This window comes from Lissotriton vulgaris, chromosome 10, assembly GCF_964263255.1.
Source record: "Lissotriton vulgaris chromosome 10, aLisVul1.2, whole genome shotgun sequence".
Taxonomy (NCBI): domain Eukaryota; kingdom Metazoa; phylum Chordata; class Amphibia; order Caudata; family Salamandridae; genus Lissotriton; species Lissotriton vulgaris.
This window is the reverse complement of record NC_141698.1, coordinates 1,105,323,783-1,105,339,217: the sequence shown is the minus strand read 5'-3', so window position 1 is coordinate 1,105,339,217 and position 15,435 is coordinate 1,105,323,783. Positions and strand designations below refer to the sequence as shown.

Here is a 15,435-nt window from a genome sequence, read left to right as displayed (position 1 = left end):
TTGGCCCCCTTGGTCACGGAGTGTTGTTCGTATCCCTTCCAATCTAGGGAAAGAATGAGAGAGAAAGATTGCCGTTTAGTAATCGGCAATGATATGGTGCCGAAGTGCCGCAATGTCGGTAACTGGTAGCACTGACAAAAAAGTAATTAAAGTAAAGGTGGGACCAGTGCTGTCCGCTCTCGGTCGGGACCTATGGGGGTGGAATGGGGGTGGAAAAACACTTACTTGGAGCTCGGGATAGCCAGGCTTAGTCACCTACACTGCAACCTCCGGACCGCATCTTGAGAAGTGTGCGTCCGGCGGTTGTTTAAATGCTGCTACTTCCACGTTGTTATCGCGGTTTGCCTAGACCGTGTACTCTTGGTCGGCTTGGCACGTTTTGGCGGCCATCTTGGGGGAATTATTTACGATTGAAGACCTCCGAAATTTACGTGTATGAAGCTCGTTCTCCACTAAATTTTATATTCTAGTGATCTGCTGGATGATCTAATCCCGAAAAAGTAATTGACGCTTTTATCGGGAAAAAGCAGATTAACTGGCGTTTCAGGGTATAGACCTTGTTGAGGTCGTTGCATAACGATTAGTGGCCATCTTGGGGGGATGTGTGGCCAACTGAAAAGAAATTCTGAAAAAATGTACGAAGCTTGTATTTCGCAAAAACCTATTTCATGTTGCTACCTCGAAAAAGTAATTTGCTTTAATAAGGATATTCCGGACGTGTAGAGCTCGTTTCTACTACTGGGAAGGGAAAAAGCGGCGGCCATCAGAGGGGAAGTAAATGCCTTAAAGGACAGACACTGCTCACTATCCATATATCTTGATAGGGGATCCGCTTATGGAGCCCATATTATAAAGGTCATCCATGCAATATCGCAGTGTCTTTAGCGCATTGTGTACCATGGGCGCTATGTAAGATAATACTATTTTACTGATTATTGATGGGAATTTGGATAGACACTTGTAGGGGTAAGTTGACTCCTCCTCTACCTAAACCACACGTAGTGGCCTACATGAAGAAAGCCTGGTGCTTCTATATGTATTAAAAAACTCATTACAATCGCAATCAACATTTGTAAAGCATTTGTAAAGATAAAAAATCTTTCTCTCACGAAAAAGTGTACCCCTACATAAAAGACGACTACACCCCTACAGGGATAAACCCTGGTTACAATACGGATAGCGAGGGATCCGACACCGGATCCGATACCTCAGATTCAAGTTTCAATCGCAACCAGACGAGGAATAGGAGACCAAGAGGGACCGAATGAGGAATAGAGGGGGTTTTGGGTGGCCCACGTACCAAGGAGCACCATCTTTTGGCCCGCCTCCACAATACTTTTACGGCCCACCACCTTTCCATCAACCTTATCAACAACAACCCTACCCATATTGGGACAACACCCAATCCCTGGAACAACAACAGCAGCCTTTTTTAGGGAGAGGCAAAATGCCCCAACGAGGAAGAACAAGACGAGGACAACAAGCGCAATGGGCACAACCACTGGAAACCAGCAGGAGCCACACACGCAGCATGGGCCCCCCGAATGTACCATCAACCAGCAACCATTAAGTCTCGTGGTCAACCTACATGACACCAGACTGACACCAGACCAAACCACGGTACTAGAAAAGGGTTTGGGTTTCGTACCTACAGCTACTTTGGACAAATTCAAACTGTGTTGCAAATTAAAGGAGTTCTTTCGCAGAATCAAATTGGATATATTCTTTAAAGACAAGGCGTAAGTGAATAGTAATAACAGTGACACAGGACTAAGAAGAAAATCAAAGTTCACCCCACCAGCCAGCAGCATGCCAGTTGAACTACTGGCTTTTGAAAAAGCTGTCCTAAAAGAAGTAACGGAAATAGATCCTAAAATGACAAAAACCTTTCATAACACTAGCAAGAGAGAGATGGGAGCGATCCAACAACTGTCAAATGAAACATCTATAACAATCAAACCAGCGGACAAGGGTGGCGCCATTGTGGTGTAAAACACAACAGACTGCAATACGGAGTGCCTCCGCCTCCTCGCAGACGAACGAAACTATGAAATCATTGATATCAATCCCATGGAACATTAACGTATAGAGATAGCCAGTTTGGTAGAGGAATCCCTGACCAATGACTGGATGTCCAAATAAAAAGGCAGATTTTCTTGAAAACAAAGATCCTACTATGCCCTACTTCTATACGATTCCCAAGATCCACAAGACCATGGAAAACCCCCCAGGGAGACCAATAGTCTCAGAGATTGGATCCATCTTAGAGCCCCTGTCTAAATTCGCAGATGCGTTTTTGAGACCACTAATACAACGGACAGACACTTACCTGCAAGACACTAAAGCTGTCCTGTGTCTCATTAAAGATCTGCAATACAACCCCATGATCCACATACTGGTGGGCCTTGACGTAGAAAGTCTTTACACGAGTCTGCCGCAGAAAGGGACCCATGAAATTTTAGAAGAGGTCCTGTTTCAGGAAGTATGGCAATACCGCACCCCCAGACATGTGGTACTAGGAATGTTGTCGCCTTGCATTAACAGATTTTTTTTTCCAATTCCAAAACAATTTGTACTGCCAGAAGCATGGCACGAGCATGGGGAGTACTTTCGCGCCGAGCATGGCGGGATTGTACATCCACCATCTAGAGAGACAGAAGATCCTACATCCTAACAACCCCCACCTGAGCCACGTCCAACTATGGAAACGATACATAGATGGCGTGCTACTGATCTGGGAGGGTGATGAGAGTGGAGTCACACTTTTCCTACAATGGCTTTACTTACAAGACCCTTTTTTAAAATTCACATTGTTAATGAGCAGATCTAACCTTGTTTTTTTAGATCTTAATATACAAGCTCAGGAAGGCAGACTCACCACAACCACACATTTTAAACCCACAGCCAGGAACTGTCTTCCCAGATTTGACAGTTTCCATCCGAGACAACTATGGGAGAATTTACCCTTTGGGCAATTCTTACGTCTTAGACGTAACTTTTCTGAAAAAATAGACTTCAATGTCCAAGCGAAAGACCTGAGCGAAAAACTCCTCCTAAGAAACTACCCCAGACATATTGTGCAAAAAGCAAAAAAAAAGGGCTTCAAACAATAACCGTGAAGCACTTTTGGAACCCAAGATCATTGATGAAAATACCAAAAAACGACCTTTCTGCATAACGACTTACAATGTGGCCTCTGATCAAGTAGCTAAAATAGTGAAGAAACAATGGAGAAGACTTAATAGCGGATATTTGGATTTTGAAAAACCCATGTTCAGTCACCATAAGTGCAAAAATCTGAGTAACTTTGTGGTCCACACACGACCAAGAGAACTACATGGCTCTTTGGGCGCAGCACGCCGACTTCACCCTCTCGCTACAGGCCATTACCCTTGTACAAACTGTAGCATCTGCCACCTGACCACAGCAACAAAACAAATCCATTGCAACAATGGATTGATATGGGACATAAGGTCTTTTTCCAATTGCAATAATGTAATGTAATGTATGTGTTCTTGTAAAGCGCACTGCTGCCCTGAGGCGTCGTGGCGCTGTAGACCGCTAGGGAACCCGTCCTGGCTATCCCTGTGAGATGGTCCCTACTGGGTATCTCCAAGGTGAAACCAGGCATCCCCGGCGAATGTGGGGGGCCGTTGTAGAGATGAGGCAAGCTAATGCCCAGAGTTGCCGAGTGTGATCCCTGGTTAGAGTAGGCACGAGGCGAGAATTATCAAGTCCACTGACCCTGGTCCATGACCCTGCCGCGTCGGGAATTGAACCCTGGTCCTGGGCCGTTCTCTGCTTCCGGGTCTGCCGCCTCTAACCAGTGAGCCACACCACTCCACAATACAACAGGGGTGGTTTATATGATCACTTGTACTTATAACTTACACTACGTGGGTATGACCACTAGGAAGGCCAGCACACGCATTACAGAGCACCGAAGTAGCATTAGGTGCAAACTGAGTAATACCAAAATGACGACACATTTCCATGAAAAATTACACACCCCGAATGATATGAGGTGGGTGGTCCTGGAAACTGTACAGAACCAAACACACATGGATAAAAAACTGCTTGAGAAAGAACAACGTTGGGTTTTTAAATTGCGTTCTGATACCCAAGGCCTCAATGACGATATACCATGGGGGCAACTCACACAATGAGATTTTGAATGGTTGGACTCTATGCTTTACAAATGTTGATTGCGATTATAATGAGTTTTTTAATACATATAGTAGCACCAGGCTATCTTAATGTAGGCCACTAATGGTAGTTTAGGTAGAGGAGGAGTCAACTTACCCCTACAAGTGTCTAAAAATGACAACTACTCACTCATTACCTAGGTCATATCCGAATTCCCATCAATAATTGGTAAATTAGTATGATCTTACATAGCACCCATGGTACACAGTGCGCTAAAGACACTGAGATAGTGCATGTATGACCTTTATAATATGGGCTCCATAAGCGGATCCCCTATCAAGATATATGGATAGTGAGCAGTGTCTGTCCTTTAAGACATTTACTCCCCTGTGAGGTCCGCCGCTTTTTCTCTTCCCAGTAGTAGAAACGAACTCTACACGGCCGGAATATCCTTATTAAAGAAAGATGGCCACTAATCGTTTTGCAACGACCTCAACAAGGTCTATACCCTGAAACGCCAGTTAATCTGCTTTTTCCCGATAAAAGCGTCAATTACTTTTTCGGGATTATATCATCCAGCAGATCACAAGAATATAAAATTTAGTGGAGAACGAGCTTCATACACGTAAATTTCGGAGGTCTTCTATTGTAAATAATTTCCCCAATATGGCCGCCAAAACGTGCCCAGCCGACCAAGAGTACACGGTCTAGGCAAACCGCGATGACAACGCGGAAGTAGCAGCATTTAAACAACTGCCGGACGCACACTTCTCAAGATGCGGTCCAGAGGTTGAAGTGTAGGTGACTAAGCCTGGCTATCCCGAGCTCCAAGTAAGTGTTTTTCCACTCCCACAGGTCCCGACCGAGAGCGGACAGCAGTGGCCCCATCTTTACTTTAATTACTTTTTTGGCAGTGCTACCAGTTACCGACATCGCGGCACTTCGGCACCATATCATTGCCGATTACTAAACGGCAGTCTTTCTCCCTCATTCTTTCCCTAGATTGGAAGGGATACGAACAACACTCCGTGACCAAGGGGGCCAAGTTAGGTCTCTGTACATGTATGTAATGGTCTGTCTCCCTTATCTATGTGGTATGTGTACGTTTAACCACTGAGTGCGAATGAAAGTATGTTATGACACAGGGTTTTTTCATACGGCATCTGCCCTTTTTATCGTATTCAAGCATGGACAAAATCCAATGATCTGTGGATGGTGTATGTTAAAAATATGTCAAATATGTCAAGCACCCCCTTAATCATATAGTGTTTTTCTTATTTTTTCTTACAGATACTACGTGATCATTATTAGCGTATGTACTAATGCTTGCCTTATTATTGAAGCATTTAAAATAATCTTTCATTTAAAATATTCTTTGTTTTATAAACATCTCACTTGAGCACGTTTAGGAGTGGTGAACAAAGGGCTGGTCCCTGCGTAGTCCTGAAGAAGAGCTTGGGAAGCTCGAAAAATGTTGACAGAAACTGCTAGGCATACCTAACTCATTGTCAGTAGGATCCCTAGCACCCCGTTTTTAATGTACCCCCCAGGAGCAAGAATAAATCATTTGTAGCTCACTAGGTAGGTAGTTTTAACCCACTTAAATAATACCACTCCACTTCACAACACACTTTGCACCACACATAGTCCATCACTTAAAGTGCTCCTACGTAGTTCGCAAGTCGCAGCACGCCCCAGTCCGTAGAGGGCTGGGATGGCCCCAATGATGAAGCATGTCACCATGGGGAAACCCTGGTGAGTGAGGGGACAAGAAAGAAAAATTATTTTCTTTCTTCTATAAATCATATCGATTCCAACTCCTGTAAGTGTTGTGAATACGATTGACTAATAAGCTTGGCTCCTTGATCCTTGGTTCCAAGGGTTTTATGTTTACCGTTTCCGTAGTTGAGTGTTTTGCTGATGAGGACCTTGGTGACGGTTTTCCGTGTGTCTGTCGGGATCCATCTGTAGATCTTGCGGAGCATTTGAGGGTGTAGAAGCAGGTGGAGGAGACTGCGTTGACTTGGTGGGTCATGCTGAGTTTCGAGTCGAGGATAAATCCTAGGTTGCGTGCGTGGTTGGTTGGTGCAGGGGGGGTGCCTAGAGATGCGGGCCACCAGGAGTCGTCCCAGGCTGCGGGGTTGGGCCTGAGGATGAGGATCTCCGTCTTGTCCGTGTTCAGTTTGAGCCGGCTTTCTTCCATCTAGTCGGCGACGGCCTTCATACCACGGTGGAGGTTGGATTTGGTGGTGAGGGGGTCCTTGGTGAGGGAGAGGATCAGCTGGGTGTCGTCGCCGTAGGAGATTATGTTGAGGTCATGTTGTTTGGCGATGCGTGCGAGTGGTGCCGTGTAGATGTTAAATAGCGTTGGGCCGAGGGATGATCCTTGCGGGACACCGCAGATGGTCTTGGTGATTCCGGAGTGGAACGGGGGGAGGCTGACTCTTTGGGTTCTATCAGAGAGGAAGGAGGTGGTCCAGTCCAGAGCCTTGTTGCGGATCCCTGCGTCGTAGAGGCGTGTGCGTAGTGTGTGATGGCAGACGGTGTCGAAGGCGGCGGAGAGGTCCAGGAGGATGAGGGCTGCTGTCTTGCCGTTGTCGAGTAGGATTCTGATGTCGTCTGTGGCGGCAATGAGGGCGGTCTCGGTGCTGTGGTTCCTGTGGAAGCCTGACTGGGAGAGGTCGAGAATGCTGTTGTCTTCTAGGTAGCGGGTGAGTTGGATGTTGACGATCTTCTCGATGACCTTTGCTGGGAATGGAAGCAGGGAGATGGGCCGGAAGTTCTTGAGGTCGCTCGGGTCACCTGCACAGTGTTACCAAGAGGGCTTATGATGTTAGAAGGGGCCTTCCCTACACACTGTTACTTATAGGCTCTGTACTGTCAGAAGTGAGCCATTCTTTGCACTCTTATTCATGTGCTTTGTAGTATCCGAAGTGAGCCATTCTTGTCACATGTTGTGGTATCGGGAGACAACCATTCCTTGCACACTGTTGCAAGTTTTGTAGTATTAGAAGTGAGCCATTCCTTGCATGCTATTACTCACATGCTCTGTACTGTCAGAGGTGAGTCATTCTTTCCACACAATTGCTCTTGGGATTATTAGTATTAGAAATCCAGCATTTTGCTCACACTGTTACTCAGAGGTATTGTAGTTTCGGAAGTGTACCTTTCGTTGCACACTGCTCTTGGCTTTGTAGATTCAGAAATGAGCCATCTCTTGCATACTGTTAATAAAGGATTTTTAGTATGAGAAGTGACACAATCTTTTTGACCTGTTGTTCACATGCTTTGTTGTATGAGAGTGAGAATCTTTGCGCAATCTTTAAGGTGACACACCACACCCGACCACACCCTCATCAACGTCAGCATAACCATCCCACACCACCAGAAAAACACAATCACTAAATCTTCACGACTGGACCAGAACAAGAACTCAGATGCATCTTGTCCTTCTGAACTCCTACACCACCAGTCTCGACACAATGTCAACCTCCCCAAATCCATCTCCAACTTCACCGCCTGAGCAGACACCCTATCTCCTCTCAAAGCCAACAAAGCTACAAGAACCAGATTACAACTAAGGTGGTACATGGAAGAGCTCAGGGTCACCAAATGCCACTGCAAGCAGTTTGAACACAGATGGAGGCACAGTCCGGATGACACAAACAGTCGCACCTACAAATGTGTCCTTAGAAGCTACCATTCACAAATCAAAGCCATCAAATGCTCCACAATCACCGACTGCACTGAAAGCAGCGCCAAAAGTGCCAAGGACATTTCCGCTATAGTGCAAGACTTCACCTCTCCGGCAGCAAGCTCCATCCCCTCCCAGGATCTCTGCACCCATCTGTCCGTATTCTTCATTAACAAGAGCACCACCATCTACGACAACTTTGAGTCTGAACCAGATCTTTCCACCCTTGCAGCCTTCCTGCCCATTTCAACCAAGAGGACCAGCTGACTTCCTTGCCCACCATCACCGCTCAAGAAACTGAACAACTATGCAGTCCATACACTCCAGAGCACCATCTGACCTTTGCCCTCACCACATCTTCATCAAAGGACTAGACCCCATCAGTGCAGCCCTCAGCCCATTTCTGAATGGCCACCTACCCAGATGTCTGGAAACATGCCACAGTATTCCACGCACTCCTCAAGAAACCCTCTGCAGACCTGAATCTAGCCAAATACTGGACTACCTCCCTGCTACCCTAACTGGCAAGAGTCATAGAAAAGATGAAAGATACCTAGCCATCCACTTCAACGACAACCACATCATCAATCTGAGACTACCCTCTTCGTTGCCATGGACGGTATACGGATGATCATGGATAAATGACACAGTGCCCCTCATGCTACTGAACATTTCCTTAGCCTTCAGCACCCTCTCCCACCCTATCCTTCTCCAACAACTATCCAACAAAGATTCAAGTGGCACGGTTCTAGATTGCGCACGCTGCATGTTTCCCTCACGGTCTTCAGACTTATCTTATGGTGCTCCAAGGAGAGGAAGCGCCCACTGTCACTTCCAAATTTCAAAGTCGGCTGCCTCCAAATTAAATAATGCAAAGAGTCTCCTGAGCATCCTTTTACATATGGCAATATGTTATTCTTTGCATTATCCAACAACTACTTGAAACCGACATCCCAGGACTCACTTCCTAGATGTTCTCCTTCATTACAGGCTGCTCCCACTCGGTCACCCGGCCTTCCTTCACCTCGGATGCCACAAACCTCATTTGCAGCGTTTCACAAGAATACTCAGTTGGCCCCACTCTGTTAAACGCCTACATGACCCCAGTTGCCAGCATCATTCGTGCCCATAGAATCATCATGTCCTACAGTGACAGCGCCCAGCCCATACTCGCCATCACCAACAAGACGCCAACCACCTGGATGACTGAGGTTGCCAGATAGATGAAAACCAACTACCTCAACACATACAGGATGGAAATAGACATCATCTGCAAGTACACCTAGATTTGGGAGGCCACCTGGTGTCCTGCTGAACTTAGACCTACACATCACTTGGCAGCCCACTCATAGAACAGTAGTCAAGAAAAGAATAGTGATCAACAACCCATGACTGGTCCAGTGAATGCAGTCTCCATCTCCTGCTTCCACACACTCAAAAGATCTCCAAATGGCTTCTGAGTAACACTTGCAGAACCTTCACCCAAGCTCTCATCGCCAAGAAGCTGGTCTACGGCAGCGCATTGTATGCTGGAATCAACACTCAACGGACTCCAGACCATAACTAACTCAGCAGACAAGCCCCCCCTCCCACCCCACACTCACATCACCCTCACCTCAAAACCACACACAAGCACTCTTTAAACTCTTCTCGCACACACACACAAAGCCTTGCACAGCAATGGCCCCATGTAACTCAACAACTTCCACAAACCTCCCAGACACCTACACTCAGCGGGACTCCTACTCTCACGCCCCTGCTTACCGCCTCCGTAATGATCTGCGACTAGAGTGAATGCGGATAGTCCTCATAAGCTGTGAGTGTCAGTAACTCTTTGCCTTACAGTGAGTGCGGGTCCATCTAATGAGCTGCGAGTATCTGTAAAGCTCTACATTTAGGATGAGTGATCAGTAATGCTTTGCATTTAAAGGGATTGCTGGTACCTCTTCTCGTGAGCTGTGAGTATCTGTAATGCTGAATACTTACAGTGAGTATCAGTAATGCTGCACTGTTACAGTGAGTATCAGTAATGCTGCACTGTTACAGTGAGTATCAGTAATGCTGTACATTTACCGTGCACACTGGTACGTCTTCTCATGAGGTTTATCAGTACTGCTGTACATTTACCGTGCACACTGGTACGTCTTCTCATGAGGTTTATCAGTACTGCTGTACATTTTCAGTGAGCGCTGGTACCTCATCTCATGAGCTGTGAGTATCAGTAATGCTGTACATTTACGGCGAGTATCGTTAATTCTGTACATTTACATTAAGCCCTGATACCTCTTGTGAGTTGAGTATCATTAATGCTGTACATTTGCAGTGAGTACTGATACTACTAATGAGTTCTGCGGACCAAAAATGCTGTACATTTGCAGTGAGTTCTAGTGCCTCCTCATCAGCTATAAGTATCAGTAAGGTATATTTGCTGTGAGTGTAATTAAGGCTTTGCATTTACATTGAATGCTGGTACCTCTTATGAGCTGTGAGTATCAGTGATGCTGTAAATACCGTGAGCGCTGGTACCTCTTATCATGAGCAGTGAGTATCGGTAATGCTGTACATACCGTGAGCGCTGGTACCTCTTATCATGAGCAGTGAGTATCGGTAATGCTGTACATACCGTGAGCGCTGGTACCTCTTATCATGAGCAGTGAGTATCGGTAATGCTGTACATACCGTGAGCGCCAGTACCTCTTATCATGAGCAGTGAGTATCTGTAATGCTGTACATACCGTGAGCGCTGGTACCTCTTCTCATGAATGGTGAGGATCAGTGATGCTGTACGTTTACTGTGATCGCTTGTACCTCTTGTAATGAGCTGTGAGGAACAGTAATGCTTTGCATTACAGTGAGTATTGGTAATGCTGTACATTTACCGTGAGCATTAGTACCTCTTCGGTAATGTTTGCATTACAGCGAGCATCGGTAATGCTGTGCATTTACCATTAGCATTGGTACCTCTTCAGTAATGCTTTCATTACAGCAAGCATCGGTAATGCTGTACATTTTCCGTGAGCGCTGGTACCTCTCCTCATGAGTCCTGAGTGTCAGTAATGCTTGCATTACAGCGAGTATCGGTTGTGCTGTACATTTACCGTGAGCATTAGTACCTCTTCGGTAATGCTTGCATTACAGCGAGCATCGGTAATACTGTACATGTACCGCAAGCGCTGGTACCTCTCCTCATGAGCTGTGAGTGTCAATAATGCTTTGCATTACAGTGAGTATCGGTAATGCTGTACATTTACCGTGAGCATTAGTACCTCTTCGGTAATGCTTGTATTACAGCGAGCATCGGTAATGCTGTGCATTTTCCGTTAGCATTGGTACTTCTTCAGTAATGCTTTGCATTACAGCCAGCATCGGTAATGCTGTACATTTACCGTGAGCATTAGTACCTCTTCGGTAATGCTTGCATTACAGCAAGCATCGGTAATACTGTACGTTTACCGTGAGCATTAGTACCTCTTCGGTAATGCTTGTATTACAGTGAGTATCGGTAATGCTGTACATTTACCGTGAGCACTGGTACCTCTTCGGTAATGCTTGTACTACAGTGAGTATTGGTAATGCGGTACATTTACCATGAGCACTGGTACCTCTTTGGTAATGCTTGTATTACAGTGAGCATCGGTAATGCTGTACATTTACCGTGAGCATTAGTACCTCTTCGGTAATGCTTGCATTATAGCGAGCATCGTAATACTGTACGTTTACCGTGAGCATTAGTACCTCTTCGGTAATGCTTGTATTACAGTGAGTATCGGTAATGCTGTACATTTACCGTGAGCACTGGTACCTCTTTGGTAATGCTTGTACTACAGTGAGTATTGGTAATGCTGTACATTTACCATGAGCACTGGTACCTCTTCGGTAATGCTTGTATTACAGTGAGTATCGGTAATGCTGTACATTTACCGTGAGCACTGGTACCTTTTCGGTAAGGTTTGTATTACAGTGAGTATCGGTAATGCTGTACATGTACCGTGAGCACTGGTACCTCTTCGGTAATGCTTGTATTACAGTGAGTATCGGTAATGCTGTACATGTACCATGAGCGCTGGTACCTCTTCGGTAATGCTTGTATTACAGTGAGTATCGTAATGCTGTACATGTACCGTGAGCACTGGTATCTCTTCGGTAATGCTTGTATTACAGTGAGTATCGGTAATGCTGTACATGTATCGTGAGCATTGGTACCTCTTCGGTAATGCTTGTATTACAGTGAGTATCGGTAATGCTGTACATGTACCGTGAGCACTGGTACCTCTTCGGTAATGCTTGTATTACAGTGAGTATCGGTATTATTTATTTATTTGTTTGAAGGTTTCATACAGCGCGAAGAAGACCCTGGCGGGTATCCTGTGCCGTGAGCGCTGGCCCCTCTCTCTTCTCAGGAGCGCGAGCCTCGGGCCCTCTCTCGGTGTCGGTATTTGAACCTCTTCTGTCTTGGACGCTCCTGAGGGTTTGTTCACGATGTTGACATTTCCTGGCTCCCGGAGAGTCATCCCTGGCTCCCGCGCCCGGCGATAAATGTCTCATCCTGGAGACGTGTGGGTGAGAGGCAGGGCACCGGAGAGAGAGCCGCACAGATGCCAGCCGGTGCCAGGCCCAGCAGGTGCCCCAACACTAGGCCCCCCAGCGAGTCTCATAGTCATGGGTGAGGGGGCGACTTACCTCGAGCCCATGGAGGAGGCTGGCTCTGTAGGGCCCCGTCCCAGAGGACGCCTTTGCCTCGAGTCCAGTCCTCATATATGCCCCAGTGCGCAGTCCAGTCCCATTGAAAGCTTCCCCTGCAGTCCATCCCACGCATACCTGGTTTCGTTCAATTCAGGGCTAATAGCCGACTTCCGGCGGAAGTGGCAGGAATCGATCCTGTGGGCAGGCAGAGCATAGAATATCCCCTCGCCAGCCTTCCAATGCCCCTCTTGGCATGCCTTTCTTCATTTCCTCGTGTTATGAGGGCACAGGCTGCCATGGAGCCTTTCAAAAGCATTTTGGGGGAGCGAGAGATAGAGAGAAAGATGCAGCAGGGCCCTGCTCTGTGGGGGGATGTTAGCCACAGGACTCCTACATCAGGTGCTTTCCCGGTGTGCACAGGAAGGACTCGCTCCACCCCCACAACCAGCTTCCTGTGTCCTGTGATTCCCTTTAAGAGGTCTGAGCGAGCCAGTGTTTCCATTCAGATACCCAGACTCAGTGAATCGGTTTGGATTTTCGATATTTCTGATTATCTTCAGTTAGTCATACCTCTCTGTCTTTATCTTAGAAACGCTCTTTTTTTCCACGTTCACATTGTTCCTTCGTTCACTGCAATTTCATATGTACAGATATATACGAGTGTTGTCCTGGGTCCAGCACCAGCAGGATTCCAGTAGGAGGTATAGGAATCCTTGGCTATACATCGGTGGCTGGCCACTGACACACTTGTATAGATCTGTATATGTGAAATTGCTTGCACTGTAAATATCTTGCACCTTTTGAGCACTACAGACAAATGTCACCCTAACACTTATTCTGACAGTCTACCCAGGTACTGTATGACATCTTTGAATGACGTAATTCTGATAAAAAGACACAGTACAACCAGTAGATCTTATGAATTATTTGTTAATCCTTACTCCGGATATGACTCATATCTTCTACAGGAAGCCCCGCCTCACAGGAGGCTCGCTTCCTGATTGATGTGTTCATGGATAGAAAGTTCCTCCTGCCCCCAACGGATCCACCTGGCTGTTCTGAGAAGGCTCCTCACTGTTGAGAGTGTAGAGGAGGGCACTATAGACACGAGACCCCCCTAGGAAGCCCCCCCCCCCCGTGCATGGGCTCCTCAGAGCCCGGGAAGGCTGACACATGTAGTGTTTGAGGCTCAGCTCTCCATCGGAGTGACTGGCTCTCCTGCACTCAGTCTGCTGCAGTGAGTGACTTCCATTGTACTTCAGCCAAGTGAATGGATTTGCTTGGAGGCTTCTGTTCTTGGGAGTCCCTAGGCTCTGAGACTGCGGCCCGCCCCTCTGAGTTATCGGGGAGATATTGGGCTGAAATTAACAATTCTGCCCTCTGTTCCACTGTGACTTCACTGGCATCACAAGTACAACTTCTGAGACTGGGGAATAACTCCCTAGACCTGGAATTACTAGGTCCCTTGGCAAAGATTGCCCATGGTTCCAGAGAGTTTAATACTGATAGTTTCCATCCTGCCCTAAGAGGGTGATGAAAGTCTGCGGGGTTGGGAGGTACATCTCAGGCGGTCCAGGGTGCGGAGCGTGTCTGGGGGTGCTATAGCATTGTCTTCTGCCCTCGTGGTACCGGAGGGGTCTGGTGGGGGCCGGGCTGAGGCTTTATCCACAGCCCCTGTCCCTTTCCTCCATCATTTTACAGGGTGTGAATTCGCACCTGGTAGAACGAGGGCCCAGATGTACGAAGCATTTTTTTAGGTCGCAAACAACCTGATTCGCAGGATGGGGCCGGTTGCCACTGCAAAAAGCATTTTTTATGAACAGAACCCTATTTTGCGATTGGATAACCTATTACCAAGTCGGAAAATGGGTTTGGGATTCGGTATTAAGGGGTGTGTTAAGGGCGTCACTCTTAATAGCGACTCACAGTGATATGTATGAATGTTTTGCGACAGAAATGCAGTCGCAAATCAATCACATTTTACTGCCTACTTCAAGTAGGTGGTAACCCATTTGCTAATGGAGAGGGGACCCCAAGGGAACCCTTCCCCTTTGCAAATGTTTGTAAAAACGTTTTTTCATAGGAGGCGGTGGTCCCACTGACCACTGCTACTCTTAAAAAATGAAAAGGAAACTTTTAATTTTTCTTTTTGAAACGCTTCCAGTTTTCCTTAAAGGAAAACAGGCTGCATTCCAATAAAAAAGAAGTGCTTTATTGAAGAGCAACCACAGGAGACTGGTGATATGAAATAAAAAGCAGTGTCAGGACCACTGTGGTCAGGGCTCTAACCTCCGTATCAGGCTTCTGGAATGGGTTTCCAGGCATTCGGGGGCAGCACCGGCTCAAACTCCAGGAAGGGCCCTATGGGCTTCCGGGAGAAGTTAAACCATTGACACCAGCAGGCCATGATCCCTGTGATTTTAGCGATTCCCAATGGGTCGCAAACCGAAACCTACCTCATGAATATTGAGGTAGGTCTGTTTGCTGCCCACTTTGTACATCGCTGTTTGCGATTGCCAAACAGCGAATTGCAAAAATGTGCTATTAGGAAATCGCATTTCCAAAGCTCTGTATATTGGGGAGCAGGTATGGTGTTTCCAGACCTGGAAATATTGGGTCTGGAAACTGCGATAACACTTGGTCACCTGGAGTGGTATCTCCTCCCTCCCTTTTATGGGTGGGCGGAAATTGCTTAGTCATGCTATGCAAAGCTCTGCGAAAAGGTCAACAACCTCCACGAGAATGCAAAAGTTCTGCAAACACGCGGAATTGCTTGTTCATCACGTTCGCAATGTTTTTTTCCTGTTTGTGAATGCACTTTGCATACTCGGGGAGAAATATCTTGCGAACACGCATTTTGAAAGCGCGAACTAGCAAAAAATTCTGTAAAGCACGGATCACAGAATTTTTGG

General features: G+C 46.6%; 1 protein-coding gene across 1 annotated transcript in view; it reads left to right on the top strand.

Annotated features, from left to right (window-relative positions):
* The window catches only part of BTD (biotinidase), a 256,008-nt gene that overhangs the window by 185,203 nt on the left and 55,370 nt on the right, over positions 1 to 15,435 (top strand). The gene's annotated exons all lie outside the window — the stretch shown is intronic.